Source organism: Heptranchias perlo, chromosome 24 (genome assembly GCF_035084215.1).
Source record: "Heptranchias perlo isolate sHepPer1 chromosome 24, sHepPer1.hap1, whole genome shotgun sequence".
NCBI classification, from domain to species: Eukaryota; Metazoa; Chordata; class Chondrichthyes; order Hexanchiformes; family Hexanchidae; genus Heptranchias; species Heptranchias perlo.
The window spans coordinates 40,749,225-40,769,610 of NC_090348.1; the positions used below are offsets into that span (position 1 = coordinate 40,749,225).

At 43.2% G+C, this 20,386-nt stretch overlaps 2 protein-coding genes across 15 annotated transcripts in view; one reads left to right on the forward strand and one right to left on the reverse strand.

Annotated features, from left to right (window-relative positions):
* Positions 1 to 20,386, forward strand: part of fbxo18 (F-box DNA helicase 1) — a 170,039-nt gene that overhangs the window by 122,371 nt on the left and 27,282 nt on the right. For 6 of the 10 annotated variants that reach the window (XR_010967095.1, XR_010967092.1, XR_010967091.1 and 3 more), the window contains exon 21: positions 677 to 820. The gene's annotated coding sequence lies outside the window, so the exon portion shown is untranslated. Of the gene's footprint in view, positions 1 to 676; positions 821 to 8,290; positions 8,343 to 10,348; positions 10,411 to 20,386 lie in introns of those variants that run through there. The other 4 variants (XR_010967093.1, XR_010967096.1, XR_010967094.1 and 1 more) reach the window with 4 other exon arrangements.
* Positions 1 to 20,386, reverse strand: part of LOC137341723 (interleukin-15 receptor subunit alpha-like) — an 83,796-nt gene that overhangs the window by 47,459 nt on the left and 15,951 nt on the right. The window lies entirely within an intron of this gene.

Here is a 20,386-nt window from a genome sequence, read left to right on the forward strand (position 1 = left end):
ATCATAGGAACGTACATGTCTTCTTGTCCTGCTACATTTCTGCATTTAACCACAGACCCCATAAAGACATGCCCTTGCTTGACGCATAAGTGTATGTTTTCCACTTGCGTGCCCCTTGCACAAAGCTTCGCCAGCTGGGACCGCATACTGGGAAATTCCAGTCCATGCTTTTTCATTCACGGTGGGCTACGCGCACACCACTTCCTGATGTGTAATCCCGTTTGGGCCCCACTTATGCCGCTACTGAAGCCGGTATACCTCATTTCTCCTGGGCCCAGTAAATTTCCGACCTGGAAATTCCCTCCCCCCCTCCCCCCCTCCCCCCCCCAGCAATGGTTGGTTGGTGGACAGTGGTTCTGCTCCAAAACAGGCCTCCAAGAAACTTGCCGATGAAGCCAGGACCCAGTGTATCTGGGTCTCTACCTAATTCCCAGACCGTCCACCACACTCCTGGAAATGCGATAGAAAAGCCCGTGGTAATTCCGGTCCTTTGTCATTGTCATGTACATCGAGTCTATAGCCTGTGCTGTGACTGTTGAGCCACTTACTCTGTCATCTAATTTGCATCAGTCAATTTTATTTTTCTTCAACAGTTAAGTGTTAATGCCTCTGTTTTTATTCTATTTTTGTTATTCACCAATCCTGTTCTTCACAATTTCCATTTCTTTTATTCCAGAGCAATTCCACACAATCACATTGCAGGAGAAACAAATTGCATCGAATTCTCCCATATATAGGTGCTGCGACACTCATCACCCAGGCTTAGACTGCAAGGAAAGCCTTTGATAATACTGCTGCTTTAAACATTGTGAATTCTGAGGTGAGTGAATTACCATATCTTCCTATGGCACAGAATTTACCTACAGAAACCTGCAACTACGATAGTGCATGTGAGGCAGGCAAAGAGAGTCGGTGACATATATGGAGGAAGGGTGGGCCCCTTTACCAGGTGTACCTCAGCCAACCCCTATGCCAGGTCGCTCTGAGGGCCGGGTAAGCAGGGACACCCAATGTAGGGAGTCCCCACCCCTCCAAACCTCCCCCATTGCCAATGGCGTTGTTTGGGAGCGGTGGAGCCTCCGCCCCCCATTAAGGTTGCCAACCCTCCAGGATTGCCCTGGAGTCTCCAGGAATGCCCTGGAGTCTCCAGGAATTGAAGATTAATCTCCCAGACACTGCTGTGAGCAACTCAGGAGAAAAAACATGTCGTTTTTTAACAGCTTATTAGTTATAAAAATATTGGAGATGGGGGAAAAATGGTTTGTTTGACCGGGTAGGGCTGTTGGAGACGGGAGGTCATGTGATGAGACCTCCAGAAATACGTCCAACCAGATGTCCCAATGGAGGGTAAACGCCAACACAGACTGGTTGGGCCGAATGGCCTGTCTCTGTGTTATAACTTCTATGTACTTCTTCTTGTAACTCATTTCCTTCTCTCCCACTCAAATTTTTTTCTCTCTCCCTATTTCTCTCTCCTTTCAGGGTTTCACAAACTTTCTCTCATCTGTCTCTGCCTCTTTTACTCTTTTTTTTCTTTCCCTCTTTCTGCAAATCGCTTCTTCCCTCTGTGTAGTCTTCTATATGTCACCGACTCTCTTTCATAAGACTCCCTTCCCGATATGGGGGTTAGGGTCGCCAACTCTGGTTGGAATTATTCCTGGAGGGAATCCAGCACACACCTGACTGCAGATTAAGTTACCCATCGTCAGTGGGCAGGTGCCCTAGAGAGGCCCCTCGCGACGTGGGCACCTGACGTAGCCATGTAAAACAGAGGATTTGCCCCCTGACCCCACGCACTTTGGCAGGTTCAGAGGTGGAGGCCCAGGCAGGCGCATCTCAGCGCTTATGCCAGGATGGGCCTCTCCTCCATGGAGACAAATGGAAGCGCAGACCAGAGGTTGGACGTGGGACCTTCCTGACCTAGGAACATGGGAAGGAACGTAGGAACAGCAGTAGGCCATTCAGCCCTCAAGTCTGTTCCGCCATTCAATTAGATCCCGGCTGATCTGTATCTTAACTCCATCCGGCCGCTTTGGTTCTGTAACCCTTAATACCCTTGCTGAACAAAAATCTATCAATCTCAATTTTGAAATTTTCTAATGACCTAGCTTTTTGCAGGAGAGTTTTCCAGATTTCCACGACCCTTTGTGTGAAGAAGTGCTTCCTGACATCACCGCCGAACAGTCTAGCTCTAATTTTAAGGTTATGCCCCCTTGTTCTGGACTCCCCCCACCAGAGGAAATAGTTTCTCTCTATCTACCCGATCAACTCCTTTAATCATCCTAAACACCTGTTTGCCCCCGCACCACAGCCCTGTGGGGCAGTTATCCCCACGAGCTATCAGCGGAGTCCTTTTCTCTGCAGTTTCAATGAATTTGTGGACTGGACGTCCTTGAGGTTCTCTCGTTTATAAGCGTCAGACACAACAAGGGGGCGCAAGACTGGTGGTAGCGGAATGGCCGCCCGTTATACCCCCCCCCCCGCCTGACTTTCCTTTCCACTGACGCCAGCTTTTTTGCGCCCCATCCAAAATTAAATTTCACCCCCCAATTCTTGTTAATTGTGACATTAGGTTATGTTTTCAGATCTGCTAGCATTTTCTTTAGCTCTTTTGTACTGCTTTCTTCAAGCAGTAACTTGCTCTGTTTACTACCTGTTTGTATATTGATCTCTGCCAATTGTGTCATTTATCTTTACCCAGTCATAAAAGACAAGCTTCTGCAGGAAGAGTTTAGAAGCTGTTGTTGATAACTGTTGAGAATGTTCAGCTAGAGTTTTATATGGTGTTTTATTCGTATCCTTTTGTACTGAAATTTCTATAATTCTATACAGGTGTCAGGTATGGTTCAGTGGTAGCATGCTCAGCTCTGAGCCAGAAGGTTGTGAGTTCAAGTCCCACTGCAGAGATTCGAATAGAAAATCTAGGCTGACTCTCCAGTATAGTACTGAGGGAGTGCTGCATTGTCGATGGTGCTGTCCTTTGGATGAAACGTTAAATCGAGGCCCTAACTGTCAGGTGGACGTAAAAGATCCCATGGCACTACTTCAAAGAAGAGCAAAGGGAGTTCTTCTTTCCTGGCTAATATTTATCCCTCAACCAACATCATTAAAAAAGATGATGTGGTCATTATCACATTGCTGTTTGTGGGACCTTGCTGTGTGCAAATTGGCTGCTGCATTTCCTACATTACAACAGTGGCTACACTTCAAAAAAAAAGTACTTCATTGGCCATGAAGCACTTTGGGACGTCCTGAGGTCATGAAAAGCGATTATATAAATGCAAGTTCTTTCTTAAATGAACAATATTAAGAGGCACAGGTAAAGGGATACAGGATTCGAGTAGACAACTATTGTGAAGGTAGAAGCAGCACGGGCATTAGATCGACATGATTCTATCTCTCAAACGTCTGTAAGTGCTTTGGGTACAACAAATCACTGCACAGTAATCGCAAAGCCTTTTTGGACACAGCCAATTCCCACTCACAGTCAAGAGATGAATAACCGGTTAATCTGTTTTTTGATAATACTGTTTGTGGGGAAGGAATGTTGACAAGCACTCCAGGAGAATTCCAAACTGTTTTCTGAATAATGCTGTGGGATTTTTTAACGCCTACCAGAAGAGGCAGATGGGGTTTTTTTTGGTTTAAAAGTCTCATCTGAAGGACAGCACCTCAAACAATCGTAGACTTTAACAGTACTGGAGGAGGCTACTCAGCCCATCATGACATTGCCAGCTCTCTGAAAGAGCTACCTACTGAGTCCCAAGCCTTTACTCCTGCCCCGTACCCTTTTAATTTTTTCACTTTCAAATATTTATCCACTTCCCTTTTAGAAGCTATAATGGATTCTGTTCCCACCAGTTTCTGGTAGGGTATTCCATGTCCTAACACCCTTTGTGTAAAAAAATAGTTTTGTAACCTCTCCCTTCATTTTTTTTGCTGACAATCTTACATTTATGCCCAATAGTTAGTGACTAACCAACAGTGGAACTAGGTTTTCCAAGTTACCTAATCAAAACCTCTCATAACTGTGAATGCCTCTATTAGATCTCCTCATAGCTTTCTTTGATGGAAAGAAAAGGGCCCTAGTTTCCCCAGTCACTCCTTATATTTAATGTCTGTCATCCCTGGTATCATCTTACCATCTCTTCTGCAGCCTGTCCATGGCCTTGATAATCCCTCCCTAAAGTACGGTACCCACAACTGGATACAATGTTCTAACTGTGGCGTAACCAATGATTTGCACAGGTTTATTAATATTACCTTTTTGCTTTTGTCCTTCATACCCCTATTTATAAAACCTAGGATCTCATGCCTTTTTCTCACACTGCTTTATCTACTTGCGCACCCCACTTCTAAAGATTTGTGTATCTGAACCCCTAAGTTTCCCTGCTCCTCTGCTCCTTTTTAAAACTTTATCTTACGGGGTTGGGCGGGGGGTGAATTTCCTTGGAGCTTCTCCCGCTCCGTCTTTTGGTCAGACGTTCGGCGGAAACCGCATAACTGGGGTTTTACGCTGAACTTCCGTTGAAGTTACGGCAGCATAACGGGAGAAACTCCAAGGAAATTCACCCCCTTGGTGTACATGTCCTCTCGTTCTTCCTCTTTCTCCCAAAAAGAGGATTTTTCCGTATCAAGTTTATCCGATATTTTAACTCCTAATCTACTAACTTGCCTATGTCCTCCTGAAATCGCTTACAGTCCACTTCACAGTTAACCACATTCCCTATTTCTTGTATTGACTGCAAAGATGATTATACGGTCAAGACCTTGAGTGACGTCTGCAAACCACAAACTTCTCAATAAGAGACAAGAGAGCTGGCGGTAGTAAAAGAAAGAAATAACTTGTATTTCTATAGTGCCTTTCACAACCACAGGGCATCCCAAAGCGCTTTACAGCCAATGAAGTACTTTTGGAGTGTAGTCACTGTGATAATGTGAGAAACATGGCAGCCAATTTGTGCACAGCAAGATCCCACAAACACAATGAGATAATGACCGGGTAATCTGTTTCTTTTAGTGATGTTGGTTGATGGATAAATATTGGCCAGGACACCGGGGAGAACGCCCCTGCACTTCTTCGAATAGATCCACGGGATCTTTTATGTCCACCTGAGAGGGCCGACAGGTGCCTCAGTTTAATGACTCATCGAAAGACGATGCCTCTGACAGTGCAGAACTGAGGGAGTGTCAGCAAAGATTACATGCTCAAGTCTCTGGAGTGGGACTTCGACCCACAATCTTCTGACTCAGAGATGAGAGTGCTACCAACTGAGCCACAGCTGACACCTGCAGTGATGACTCAAAAAAAGAGGGTTCAGAATTCCTGTAATTCTGTGTCACTGTTTTGAGTGCTTCCATTCATTTCGATAATACTTAGATTTCCATGGCGATGCAGAGTTTGTTGGACTGGTGCAAACTGCAATTATTCTTTTCTCAGTGGTAAAATAGTACAGTTGGTAAGCACACTGCAACAAAGACTGGCTGAAGGAAAGGCTTAAAGCACTCTAAAATCTTGGAGCGTGCTCTTTGTAGCCACGCAAAGCAAAACTGCCACAGTCTGAAACCCTTACAAGAAAAGCAAATGCTGCCAGGTAGTGGAATCTAAAAAAAATCCCATTAAATTAATACACCGGACACGTATGCAATGAGTGCGCCCTGCACAGAGCTTTGCATGACAGAAGTGCGTGCTGGGAATTCGGGCGTGCGTGTCCCAAAGAATAGTGGCCGCAAAATCACACAGAGCACAGTAACCTCCATGCTGAATTCCCATTGCGTTCTCCCATCTGCACCCGGGGCAGCTAATTCATAAGATCCACCGTGGAAAAAAATTACTTGGACTCAGCAGGTGCCCCGCCAAATATTTATTCCCCTCTTACGCTGCTGATAAAATATTTATGGAATTCCATGTGCCGCTTGAGTCCATTAGGTCGTCTTGCTCAAGTTAGTGTAATTGGAATGCGTGTCAGATTAGTCCCCAGCACTTCGCACTGTCAGGTGAGGCACTGAGATGCGCTGTCGTGGGGCTTGCTTTCGAAGAGCTTTCTCATTGCTGTGTGCGGTGATATTCTGGCACCGCTGTAATGTAAATAGTTGACAATGGATAGCAAAGAGCATATACTACAGAATGGGCAAACCTTTATTGTTTGAGTTTGCAGTTGTAGTGGTGCAAGACGAAATAAGCAAAGGCAGACAATGTTAGGTAGATACCTGGGCGCTTTGAGTTTAAAATGATTTTTGGGAAGTGCAATCTTGTAAGGGAGGCATTAAAGCAAGGCCTAAAAGCAAGGCCTAGTGTAATCTATTGAAAATGTGAGTATGATGCATAATGCCAGTTGTGTTTACGGACACAGTCCACATTTAAAAAGGGTACACAACTCCCTCCTTATAATCAAGAAGCAAAAAAACGAACTGCAGATGCTTGAAATCTAAAACAAAACCAGAAAATGCTAGAAGCAAGCCCTCGTCAAAACTTGCCGATAATATAGGTGAACGGCATTTATAAAGGGCAAAGGGAAAGGGGAGGGGAGGGGAAAAAACAGACACACATGAGATAAGAAATGCACATGTAAAGTGCTTCAGTGTAAAACAGAAAATGGTTAAATGGCTGAAGCGATATTAATGTGAGACAATAGGAAGCGTAATGAGAGAAATTAAAGCCATTTATGAGCACATGGTGAATAGCTGAGTTGCTATGGGGTAAGGCAGGTCGAAACCGAGGGGCAAAAAACTGGCAAAGTGCCAGCAGGCTTCAGTGACCCTAGAGAGGAAAAAAGCAGCTCGACAACAAAGGTGCAGACTTAGGGTTGCCAACTGTGGTTGGACATATTCCTGGAGGTTTCATCACATGACCTCCTGCCTCCAACCACCGCGGCCCCACACTCCTGCCGTTGGTCGCCCCACACGCCCTTCCTCGCAGTGCACCTTCCCGCGTCCAATTGGAAAGCGAGCAGACACTTCATTACCCGACTGTCAGTCAAACAGCCTTTTCTGCCATTTCCGATACTTTTATAAGTAATGAACAAAAGCGTTCAAAAAATTGTTCTTTTACAACAATTTTTTTTATTGCCCCTATGATTTTTCTCCCAGGATACTCGCAGCAGTGCCCTAGAGATTAATCTTTAATTCCTGGAGACTCCATGCCAATCCTGGAGGGTTGGCAACCCACACAGACTGCCCTGTCAGCATGATGTTTAGGGTGGGGATCTTCTGTCAGTACACTGTGCTGGCAGGTCAGTCTGCATTGCTGGTGTCGACCTGCTTTTCTCTTCTCCTGGCTCCCGTGGGAGCAATTTGGTCAATTTTTCCTCCTTCCATTTCTACTGGCCTTAGCCCTCCCCTCACCTCCTCGACTACTCACATGTTCTCTGTGTCTTGCAACAAGTCTTTACTTTCTCTCATTAAGCCTCCTTTAATGTTGCCTTAATATTTAACCATCTCCTCTTTTCCATTTAAGCACTTTAGAAGTCATTTTATTTCTTTCGTGTGTGTTTGTATATATATATGTGTGTGTGTGTATATGTGTGTGTGTATGTATGTATGTATATGTGTGTGTGTATATTTATGTGCCTGTATATGTGTGGTATGTGTGTGTGTGTATATTTATGTGCCTTCATATGTGTGGTATGTGTGTGTGTATGTGTGTGTTTGTATATATGTGTGTGTGTGTATTTATGTGCCTTCATATGTGTGGTATGCGTGTATGTGTGTGTGTGTGTACCCTCCCCCTTCCCTTTGTTCGGTTCCTTTTTTTTTGCTGTTGACCTGCAACATCCTCCAGTTCTGACAAAGGGCCCACAACCTGAAAGGTTAACCTGTCAGTTCTCTCCTCAGTGGCTGACTGATCTGCTGTTTCCAGTATTTTCTGGGTTTTTTTTAATTTCCCTGCTTACAATGATGGCTACATTAAAAAATAATTTAGCTGCAAAGTCAGGGGCTGAATCGCATGAAAAATATAATTCTTCCAGGTGCAGCACTGGTGCATCAATGGCCAACACCATGGCCTGGCAGGATGTGGGTTTGTGCCCACGATTCTGCAATTCCAACTGCTTGGGAAACGGAGATAGGAGGGAGTTCTGAGGGAATTCTCTGCCCTGTCAGTGGGGGATTGACACGTCATAACTTAAAGGGCGGCGGAAAATATAAGGGCCAATTTTCCTGAATTCAGTTATGATTTGATGGTGTTTTATACGAATTGTAACTCCTGTAGTGTAATGTCGGAAGTGTGGTTCATGTGTGGGAAACAAGAATTTTATTAAGTAAATTTTAAAATTATGTTTCATATTTTTAGACCATGAGCCAAACCACAGGAAATCAACCACTATTTATAAGCTTTAGTAAAGGTAAGATTAGTCAACAAAACCATTGATACCAGGATGGTAGAAGGCGAACTAGATGGACCTTGGTCATTTTTCATCCAGCAATTTTTATGTTCTGATTGTTTTTTGTCATCTACTTTGTGGAAAGTATTGCCCTTGACCTACATTATCTACTTACATAATATGAGTCACTGCACTTCAACATAATTCATCGCATGAGACACATTAAGAAGTTCTGCTTTTGCTGGAAAGGGGTCAGAATTAGAAAACGTATTTATCCCTTTTTGTTTTTTGCACTTACTCCAGTAAAATGAAAAGCACAAAGTCTCTGTGGCTGAGGGAAGAACTGGGACCAGGGCCACTGTACAGATTTTTAGGCATTGATATTCTGACCATGGAAATCTTAGGATCATCTTTGGGATTCAGTTAGTCCTCCTTAAGTTTCTCTTTGGGAGCTGCACAAAAAAAAGCAGAAAGATCTTGAGCACAGAGAGAGTGCGTGGTGGAAGTCGCACAGGAAATGGGCCAAGTAAAAGAGAGGCATAAATTCTAAAGCTGTAAGGAAAAGGTGACATTGAGGAATGAAGTGCTAGGTTTGTACAGCAAGCTAGCTTTGCTGTCCTGTGTCGTTTATGCACTATTTTTAGTTGTGTTTTTGGCACAAGGCAGCTCCAGAGTGTCGTAGAATTGAAAGTTCCTCCAGCGCTATTTCTTTTACAGTGTCTCAATGAGGAAGTCACCTAAGAAAGCATAGGAAAAGCAAAGACAATTTCTAATCAGGCACGATCCTTCCACACACCATGTCTAATCTGCCCCAACGTGGATACAACCTGACCATTGTAATCAACCGATGGAAACCTTCTGCATAAATATTTGCTGATCCCCAAAGGTAATCAAACAAAACCTCGAGAGTTTTTATCCATTATCACGGCCCTGCCGTTCAACTCTGGCTTGCTGCTCCTTAAACAACATCCACTCCCCCCATCCCACTTCACCAGAAGAAACATTCTGTCTCGGGTAAGCTTGATTAAGAAGAAACCTTGGTAAATATTTGAGTTTCCCACCTCTCTACTGCTGACAGTAGTTTGGAATATACTGGGTTCCATTCTACGGTGGCCTGAATGTTGCATTTCATCAGTATCTAAATAGATGAGGTAGCTGAGTGGAGCATTCATGTGGTTAAGGATTGCCAATCTTGCACACATCTAACCTGCTTACATCAATACTGTCATCGCTACATCAGGACGCAATAAAGAGACATTCGAAGGATGATTGTTTCCAAAACGAGCATTTCTCATTTAACTCTCCTTTTCATTCCAATTTTTTCTACCCTCCGTTCTCCCTCTCCTAAAGATGTTGCCTTCTCACTGGTCGACAATTCCAAATTTTCAGTAGAAGGGATTTGAAAATACCTCTTCTATCGAAGCGAGATCTGAAAACTAGACCCAATGTCTGCATGGCTTTGCTCTACAGTTCTCGGCTGTATGTCATTCATATGGTTTAAAAAAAGGTCAGGCAATCTGTGGTTTTAGAATAACTTGACTAAGACATCAGCTAAAGTGGAAGTAAAAATAAACTACGTAAACAGTTTTGAAATCCACACTGAGACCGCATTAAGTATCTGTAGAAACTGAGGGTCTGTCTATATTATTTACATGTTATCAGTCACTGCACTTTAACATCATTCATTGTGTGAAACACTTTAAGAAATTTCAATGTGATAAGAGGCTATATAAATGCAACAATAATTAACACTCATATAGCACCTTTGATATACCAATACATTCCAAGGTGCAAGGGAGTTCTCCCCGGTGTCCTGGTCAATACTTATCCCTCAACCAACTTCACTAAAACAGAATAACTCTTTGTGGGGCCTTGCTGTGCGCAAATTGACTGCCATGTTTCCTACATTACAACAGTGACAACACTTCGAAAGTACTTCATTGGCTGTAAAGCGCTTTGACATGTCCTGAGGTCATGAAAAGCGCTATAGAAATGTAAGCCTTTCTTTCCTTTTCTTTCTTTCATAGGGGAGGTGGAAGGAATGAGACAGAGCAGGAATCAGGAGAAGAGTATGGGGACATGACCAAAGGTGAGATTGAAGGTGGGAGTTTTGAGGAGGCTTTTGAAGGTGGTCCAAGAGGTATCAAGGTGGAGGTGTTTAGGAATGGAATTTCAGAAGCAGAGTCATTATGGCTGAAGGCTCTGCCACAAGTGGTGGAGCAGGGAGAGAAGGTGACGCACAATCTCCTGAGGAGAGCAGAGGGTATGAGCTGGGATGCAGAGATGGGGTGGAGCAAGGGTCATGCCTGGATTATAATGAAGACGAGGATTTTGAAATCAAAACACTGGAGGCTGGAGAGCCAGTGGAAGTTGGCCAGGACATGTGTGATAGGACAAGTGTCTTGTGGCCAAATTTGCTGATGATACAAAGATAGGTGGAAAAGCAAGTTGCGATGAGGACACAAAGTGTCTGCAAAGGGATATTGACAGGTTAAGTGAACGGGCAAAAATTTGGCAGATGGAATATAATGTGGGAAAATGTGAAGTCATCCACTTTGGGAGGAAAAATAAAAAAGCAAAATATTATTTGAATGGAGAAATACTACAAAATGCTGCGGTACAGAGGGATCTGGGTGTCCTCGTACATGAAACACAAGAAGTCAACATACAGGTGCAGCAGGTAATCCGGAAGGCAAACGGAGTATTGGCCTTTATTTCTAGGGGGATGGAGTATGAAAGCAGGGAAGTCATGCTACAACTGTACAGGGTGCTGGTGAGACCACACCTGGAGTACTGCGTACAGTTCTGGTGCCCTTATTTAAGGAAGGACATACTTCCATTGGAGGCAGTTCAGAGAAGGTTCAGTAGGTTGATTCCGGGTATGGAAGGGTTGTGTTATGAGGAAAGATTGAACAGGTTGGGTCTATACTCATTGGAGTTTAGAAGAATGAGAGGAGATCTTATTGAAACGTACAAGATTCTGAGGGGTCTCGATAGGGTAAATGCTGAGACGATGTTACTCCCTCATGGGGGAATCTAAAACTAGGGGGCATAGTCTCAGAATAAGGGGTCATCCATTTAACATGGAAATGAGGAGGAATTTCTTCTCCCAGAGGGTCGTGAATCTTTGGAATTCTTTACCCCAAAAAGCTGTGGAGGCTGAGTCATTGAATACATTCAAGGCTGAGTTAGACAAATTTTTGATCAGCAAGGGAGTCAAATGATACGGGGAAGGGTGGGAAAGTGGAGTTGAGGTAAAAATCAGATCAGCCATGATCTCATTAAATGGCGGAGCAGGCTCGAGGGGCCGAATGACCTACTCCTGCTCCTATCTCTTATGGTCTTATGATCTTATGGAGTGCGTTTAGTACAGATAGAATATGAACAGTGGAGTTCAGGATGTGTTGGAGTTTGTGTAGGGTGGAACTCAGGAGGTTGATGAGAAGGTCATTGGAGACATTCAGCCTGGAGTTGACAAATGCCTGGATGGGCAGTTCAGTGGCAGGGGGTGCGAGGTAGAAAAGGAAATGGGCAATCTTTCAGAGGTAAAAATAGCCAGTCTTGATGGATGGAGTCAATGTTGGGGTTTCAAACTTAGCTCAGGGTGGAACAGGACACTGAGGATGCACACTGGCAGCTTTAGCCTGAGCCAGCAGCCATGGAAGGGGAATGGAGCCAGTGACTAAATTACAGAGTTTCTGGTGAGAACTGAACCAGGTGATATTGGCCTTTCAGTGTTCAGTTGGAGGAAGATTTGGCTTGTTTGTGACAGGCAGTTGGACAACACAACAACAATCGTGGAATAAAGTGTATTGGTGCAGAGGTAAAACACTTGCACAGTGGGCCTTCCCTTTTACCTGGGGTTACTGAAAAAGTAATAAGCAATTATCTTATAACAAACGCTCACAGATAATTATGCTGTGGTGCGAAAACTAAGAAAGAACTTGCATCTATATAGTGCATTAATACAGCCTCGGTAGATCTCAAAATACTTCTCAACTAGCGAATTACTGTTGAAGTGCTGTCACTGCTGTTACGTAGACAAATGTGGCAGCCAGTTTTGGGCACGGCAAGATGCCACAAACAGCAAATGAGATGAATAATCAGGTAATCTAGTTCTTTTTTAATGGTGTTGGGCGAGGGAAGAATAATGGGCAAGAGTTCTTCGTTGAATAGTGTCATGTGATCTTTTATGTCCACCTAAATGGACCAACGGGGCCTCGATTTAATGTCTCATCCAAATGACGCCAAATGACGGCGCTCAAGTCCTATTATAATTGCGACTATTATATATATGTTTTTGCAGTTTAATACTGTCTTTTTAATAACAGGTTATAACAACATAAGAAAGTATGGAATAAGCAACGGTTATGCGGTGTCTCTAGCCTGTTCCTTCCACACTTATCTGTCACAGTAGGTTACAACACAGGAGGCCATTCGGCCCATTGTGCCTGTTCCGGCTCTTTGAAAGAGCTATCCAATTAGTCTCATTCTCCTGCTCTTTCCCCATAGCCCTGTAAATTTTTTCCCTTCAAGTATTTATCCAATCCCTTTTGAAAGTTACTATTGAACCTGCTTCCATTGCCCTTTCAGGCAGCGCATTCCAGATCATTACAACTTGCTGCGTAAAAAAATGTTTCCTCATGTCGCCTCTGGCTCTTATGCCAATCACCTTAAATCTACGTCCTCTGGTTAGCGACCCTTTTGCCACTGGAAACAGTTTCTTCTTACTTACTCTATCAAAACCGTTCATGATTTTGAACACCACTATCAAATCTCCCCTTAACCGTCTCTGTTCTAAGGGGAACAACCCCAGCTTCTCCAATCTCTCCACATAACTGAAGTCCCTCATCCCTGGTACCATTCTAGTAAATCTCCTCTGCACCCTCTCTAAGGCCTTGACATCCTTCCTGAAGTGTGGTGCCCAGAATTGAACACAACACTCCAGCTGAGGCCAAACGGTAGTGATTGTTTTCTTTTTAAACAATTGAGTGGTTTGTTAAGACTCAACTAAATAGTGTGGGCTTCTGTGACCAGTGGACACCGCTGGAACTGGTGTATATAGTGGACACTGGTAACAATATTATTATTTAAGTTTATACGCTTCCTTTGCTTTTGATGGTTAGGTTCTTTATTAGTTGTGCCCCTTTAAAAGGGGGACGCTTATCTTTGGTTTTTGGTTGATCCCCAGTGTCTCCTTATTGGTTATTTTAGAACAGGCATAGTGTGGAACCGCAGTCAAATGTAGGCCATACCAGATAGGGGTGGCAGGCTCCCTTCCTTGGAGAACATCAGCGAGCCAGTTGGACTTTTACAACAATCCGGCATCTTTTATGTTAATTTTTTTCCTCTGGTGCCGGCCCTTTAATGAAAAGATTTATTGAATTCAATTCTCAAAGTTCGCCATGATGGGATTGGAAGTATTGGGTTGGCTCCTGATGGGACTCTGCGAGCACAGCTTCATAGCCAACCACCACGAAGAAAGAAAGACTTGCATTTATATAGCGCCATTCACGACCTCAGGACGTCCCAAAGCACATTACAGCCAATAAAGTACTTTTAAAATATAGTCACTGTTGTAATGTAGGAAACACGACAGCCAATTTGTGCACAGCAAGGTCCCACAAACAGCAATGAGATAATGACCAGGTAATCTGTTTTAGTGATGTTGGTTGAGGGATAAATATTGGACAGGACACCAGGGAGAACTCCCCTGCTCTTCTTCGAACAGTACTATGGGATTTTTTAGGTCCCCAAGTGGGCAGATGGGGCCTCGGTTTAATGTCTATTCTGAAAGATGGTCCCTCCGACAATGCAGTGCTCCCTCAATGTTACACTGGAGTGTCAGCCTAGATTATGGGCTCAAGTCTCTGGAGTGGGACTTGAACCCACAGTCTTCTGACTCAGAGGCAAGAGTGCTACTAACTGAGCCCAGGCGATGACACAGCAAAGAGAAGTCTTTTTAATGTAATGATTTTTTTTGGTAATTATTTTAGTTCTATGTGGTTTAATACTACAATAATAAACGTATCTCTTACATCTGAGTAGTGTTTGTTTTAACTGGGTGAGCTGGAAACAAAAAAAAGTAATGGTAGACCCAGGGAGCCTGGAATTTCCTGAACCGAGCGGTACGGTAAGGGTTAAATAAATTTATGACTAGAAAGCAATCTTTATGTATGAGTAATTTTACATAGAATCATAGAATCTTACAGCAGAGAAAGAGATTATTCAGCCCATTGTGCCAATGTTGGCTCTTTGAAAGAGCTATCCAATTAGTCTCACTCCCCTACTCTTTCCCCTTAGCCCTGCCAATTTTCTCCCCATCAAGTATTTATTCAATTCCCTTTTGAACGTTATTATTAAATCTGCTTCCACCACCCTTTCAGGCAGTGCATTCCAGATCATAATAACTCACTGCGTAAAAAAAAATTCCTCATCTCACCTCTGGCTCTTTTGCCAATTACCTTAAATGTTACTAAAGCATTTACTAATGTTACTAATACATACTTAATAATAACCTCTAACTTTCCTGTGTCATGTCGCAGCATGAATCAGTGTATGGGAAGCCTCTGACTTGCCTTTATTAGCTGCTCATCATCAGGTCTGCCTATTGGCACTCTTTAGAAGTACCAATCAATGACCTGTTAAAAATAAGCACATTTTTAAACAGCTGGTTTAATAAGTTTGTAGATCCTGCCAGAAGTATCCCAATCTTCCCCAGGTGAAAGTTGCAATGTACCCCCAGCATCTATCAGGTTCGTTGAACAAAAACAGAAAATGTTAAAAAGACTCAGCAGATACTGAGCTGCTGAGTGTTCCTAGCATTGTCTATTTTTATTTCAGATTTCCAGCATCCGCAGTATTTTGCTTTTGTTTTAGGTTCGTTAAACAGTTGGGAACTTGGATTTGAATTCACTGTGCTCCAGAGCCATTTATTTAACTTTCCATTTGTACCGCTGTCTTCATTTTGTGTCTAATCAATTTACACACTAAGCCATTCGGAACAGAAAGGTCCCAGGCTCATTCCCCAACCTGTGCTGAATTTGTGGATCTCAGCCAGGGTGATGCTAGGCCCCCCCTTCCCCACTCTGGGTTAGAGAACAGAACAAATCAGCCAGAGCGTCATGCCCCTGATTACTATCTAAAGAATACTGCTGGAAAATGTAACAGTGTGAACGTTGGGTCATTTGCTGACTAGCTACAGATGTGGCTATGGCGTCATTTCCCATCCACGTTTGTGCAATAGAATTGGATACCTGAGCAAAGTAGTAGCAGCGGGTAGGAGTCAGGAGCAGAGGCCACATTACAACAGTGACTACACTTCCAGTGTACTTCAATGGTTGTAAAGCGCTTTGGGATGTCCTGAGGTCGTGAATGGGGCTCTATAAATGCAAGTTCTTTCTTTCCTTTCTTGGTGAGAGGCAAATCAAAGGAAGAAGAGGAGTACCTCTGTGAATTAGTAGGATACTACAGAAACAATTTTAAAGCAATTTATCATATTATTATTGGAGCACCAACACAGCCACATTACCCTGCAATTTCTCCACAAGAAATGAGGGACAATCCCCACAGTTTGTGCCATGGTCTTTCGCTATACAAACGATGGAATGTTTGGTATATCTGCAGCTTAAGTTATGACGAGCCAATACCCTACTGCTCTTTCAGTGTAGCTATATTGTTACGACACTAAGTTAGGTGGCACTGTAAGTAGTGTGGATGAGAGAAGAAAGTTGCAAAGGGACATTGATAGATTAAGTGAGTGGGCAAAACTGTGGAAGATGGAGTTCAATGTAGGGAAATGTGAGGTCACTCACTTTGGACCTAACAAAGACAGATCAGAGTATTTTCCATATGGTGAGAAGCTCGAAACTTTGGAGGAGCAGAGAGATTATGGAGTCCATGTACAGAACTCACTACAAGCTACTGGACAGGTACAAAAAATAATCAAAAAGGTTAATGGAATGTTAGCCTTTATCTTGGGGGGGCTGGAATTTAATGGGGTGGAAGTTATGTTACAGTTGTATAAAACTCTGGTTAGACCGCATCTGGAGTTTAGTTCTGAGCACTACACCTCAGGAAGGATATACTGGCCTTGGAGGGGGTGCAGCTCAGATTCACCAGAATGATACCAGGGCTTAAAGGGTTAAATTAAGAGGTCATATGAACTTGGCTTGTGTTCTCTTGAGATTAGAAGGTTGTGGGGTGACCTAATTGAGGTGTTTAAAATGATAATGGGATTCGATTGTGTAGATACAGAGAAACTATTTCCTCTGGTGGGGGTATAATCTTAAAATTAGAGCTCGCCCATTTAGGGAGTGAAATCAGGAAGCACTTTTTCACGCAAAGTGTAGTGAAAATCTGGAACTCGCTCCCTCAGAACGCTGTGGATGCTGGGGGTCAGTTAAAATTTTCAAGACTGAGATCGATAGAATGAGTAGGGGTATCAAGGAATATGGAGCAAAGGCAGGTAAATCCCAGCTTCTCCAATCTCTCTACATAATTGAATTCCCTCATACACGCATCAGGTTAAGTTCTGGGTTTCCAAGAGGCGTGTGCCTGTTTGTGGAATCTGCCTGTTATGATGAGTATCAGGAGAAAGTGTTGGGAATTGGCCTGGATTATAACAAACATGAACAGGGTTGGGGAAAGGCCATTCCTTTCCGATAGGTCTGTTGCACTCACCCACCTTTTTACCACACCCTTCAATCCATTCTCTCTCCAAAAACATATCCAATTGTCTCTTGAACCCATTTATGCTGTTTGCATCCCTGGAAACGTATTCCACAAGACTTGTTATGTTTTGAATGAAAATGGTCGCCTTGATTTTCCTGTATACTTTAAAAACTTGAAGGGAAAAAATGTACAGGGCTATGGGGAAAGAGCTGGGGAATGGGACTAATTGGATAGCTCTTTCAAAGAGCTGGCACAGGCATGATGGGCTGTACCTACTACCATACTATAATATACTCCTAATTTTTACCTTGTGTTTCCTGTTATTTGAACTCTTTATCACATTGAACAAATTGTCTCGATCAACTTTGTCAATTCTCTTTTCAATATTGAAACAAGAGCAGCAGGTACATGGGAACAACACCACCTGCACGTTCCCCTCCAAGTCACACACCATCCCGACTTGGAAATATATCGCCGTTCCTTCATCGTCGCTGGGTCAAAAGCCTGGAACTCCCTTCCTAACAGCACTGTGGGAGGACCTTCACCACACGGACTGCAGCCGTTCAAGAAGGTGGCTCACCACCACCTTCTCAAGGGCAATTAGGGATGGGCAATAAATGCTGGCCTCGCCAGCGACGCCCACATCCCATGAACGAATAAAAAAAAAACTTAAACTGTATCACCTCATACCTTCCTCTTTTCTAAAAAAAACAAGTCCAGTTCCCCTAATCTTTCCTCATACCTGAAATTCCTCAAACCCAGAATCATTTTTTAGGTTGCTCACCTCAAATAGCCTGGGTATCTTTGGGCTAAGAAGACGATAAAAATTAGCTGGGATTCACATGCCTTATCAATAACTAGTTGTACATTTGGATGTCAGGTGGCTGGCTTGAGATTCCTTGCACAGCCAAATAGCCTGCTAAAGCTTACACAAGAAGAATGAGCACTTGGATGAGGTTTAGGAGGGCTATCAGTGCCTGTGGAACAGTAGCTCAGCATAGGTCAATGCAGTCAGGCCAGAAGACAACGCACATAAGAAAAATCACATGATTGATACTGTCACTATTAACACTGCAGTACAGTACTGCTCCTATAAAAGAAACATTTCAATGCTTTCCGCCAATCACAAAATAAAACAAAATTGCCATTAACATGCTCGAGGAGGTCTACGTGCTCATCCCCAATTTGGTGATTAATATTTCAGAAATATCCATAATTTTTTTTCCATTGGCTGGTTTTGTTTTTAGCGTCACACTTCCAAGGTTTAAAGATTATTAACGAACACTTCAGTATTAGTTGTCTACACAAGGAATTGAATAACAACATCCAGCCTTCTTGTCCAACCAAGTAAATGACAAATATCCACCATAGCCCGACAGGCTCTGGAACCAGCGTAGTGCACCGATTGTCTGTGCCATGAACTATGTTGACTTTCAGGTCTGTCAAGTTAAACGCGTAGCGTATTACAAAGAGGGGAGGTCTTTTCACAGCTCACAAGATAATTACAGAGAAGGAAGGCCATTCAGACCATCTTAATTGATCCATCCAGAAAGTGCCCTAATTGTAGCATAAAATTGCTTCTTAAATGAGTTCAGGGTTTCACTTCCACTACTCTATTTGAAAGTTTTTTCTACACGTTGATCACTCTGTGTGAAGAACAACTTCCTGATATCAACATTAAAATAACCTTTTTATTAGTTTGAATCTTCTTGTTCTACTCCCATAATTTAAATTTGACTTAAGCGTCAGCCTTGGCTCATTGGAAGCACGCTCATCTCTGGATCAGTAGCTTGTGGATTCAAGCCACACTCCAGGGACTTGAGCACATAATCTAGGCTGACACTTCAGTGCAGTACTGAGGGAGTGCTGCACTGTCGGAGATGCCATCTTTCGGATGAGACGTTAAAACGAAGCCCTGTCTGCCCTCTCAGGTGCACCTAAAATATCCTACGGCACTATTCAACAAGAGCAGGGGAGTTTTCCTGGCGTCCTGGCCAATATTTATCCCTCAACCAACATCACTAAAACAGATTATCTGATCATTGTCACATTGCTGTTTTGTGGGAGCTTGCTGTGCACAAATTGGCTGCTGCGTTTCCCTACATTGCAACAGTGACTACACTTCAAAAGTACTTCATTGTGAAGCACTTTGGAATGTCCTGTGGATGTGAAAGATGCTATATAAATGCAAGGTCCTTCTTGAAAGTAATACTCCAAGTTTACTTTTCCCATTCCTTTAACAATCTTATGTACATCAGTACAAAAAGCCCAAGTTTCTCCAATCTTTCCTTAGAACTCAGACTGACCAACCTCGTGATGGTTTTTCTCTGCTCGTATCTGCACAGGGTTTTTCCAAAATGATTCTATATCTTTGACAAAATCTGTCACTACCCTACATACTTAGTTAGTTAAACAAGATTTGGCTCAGACCATCAGGAAGGCAGACAAAACAAATCAGAAGGGAAGTCTCCACAGGCCACTCTCTCAAACAGCTCCAAGGGGGCTGGTTGGCCTGGCAGCAGGCAGTCTGCCTGCCCTCTAGGCTGGGGAATAATGTGTGGCACGTGGAGACTTCAATGAATTGGAGGGTATTAATCAGAAAAACTTTAATACCAAAAGAATTCACATATAGTTTGGGAGGAACACTGCCAGGAACGCTGTTTGATAATTTCCTTGGAATGACTCTATTATTAACCAACAGACATGTGATCATAGGCCTGCAACAAGGCTTTTTACTTTTGAGTGTGAATCCAAACTTATTTTAAAAGCCCAAATTAATAATGAGTGATCTCCATTGCCCATTTTTATTATTTTTCCTAAGTAGTTTAATCGCAGCATTTAAACACGACCCTCTGGGTACAGAAGTGCTAGTGGCTGTAGTATATTTAGCTGGGGGCTGCAGTCGATATATTTTGCTGTATATCTAAAGCTAAAGAAAAATTCCTTTTTTTTTATTCGTTCACGGGATGTGGGCGTCGCTGGCGAGGCCAGCATTTATTGCCCATCCCTAATTGCCCTCGAGAAGGTGGTGGTGAGCCGCCTTCTTGAACCGCTGCAGTCCGTGTGGTGACGGTTCTCCCACAGTGCTGTTAGGAAGGGAGTTCCAGGATTTTGACCTGAAATCTGTCCTTCAGATGGGATGTTAAATCAAGGTCATATCTGTCCACTCTTGCATTCTCACAGCTTGGATTTGTCCTAAAAAAAGGACGGGTGGATGATTGGAGACAGATTCTGAGAGCCTTATGTTTTGATACTTCAGTATTAGTTGTCTACACAAGGAAATGAATGACAACATCCAGCCTTCTTGTCAAAACCAGGTAAATGACAGGCCACCGAGCCAGCGCAGTGCACTGATTGTGCCATAAACTGTGTTGACTTTCAGGTCTGTTAAA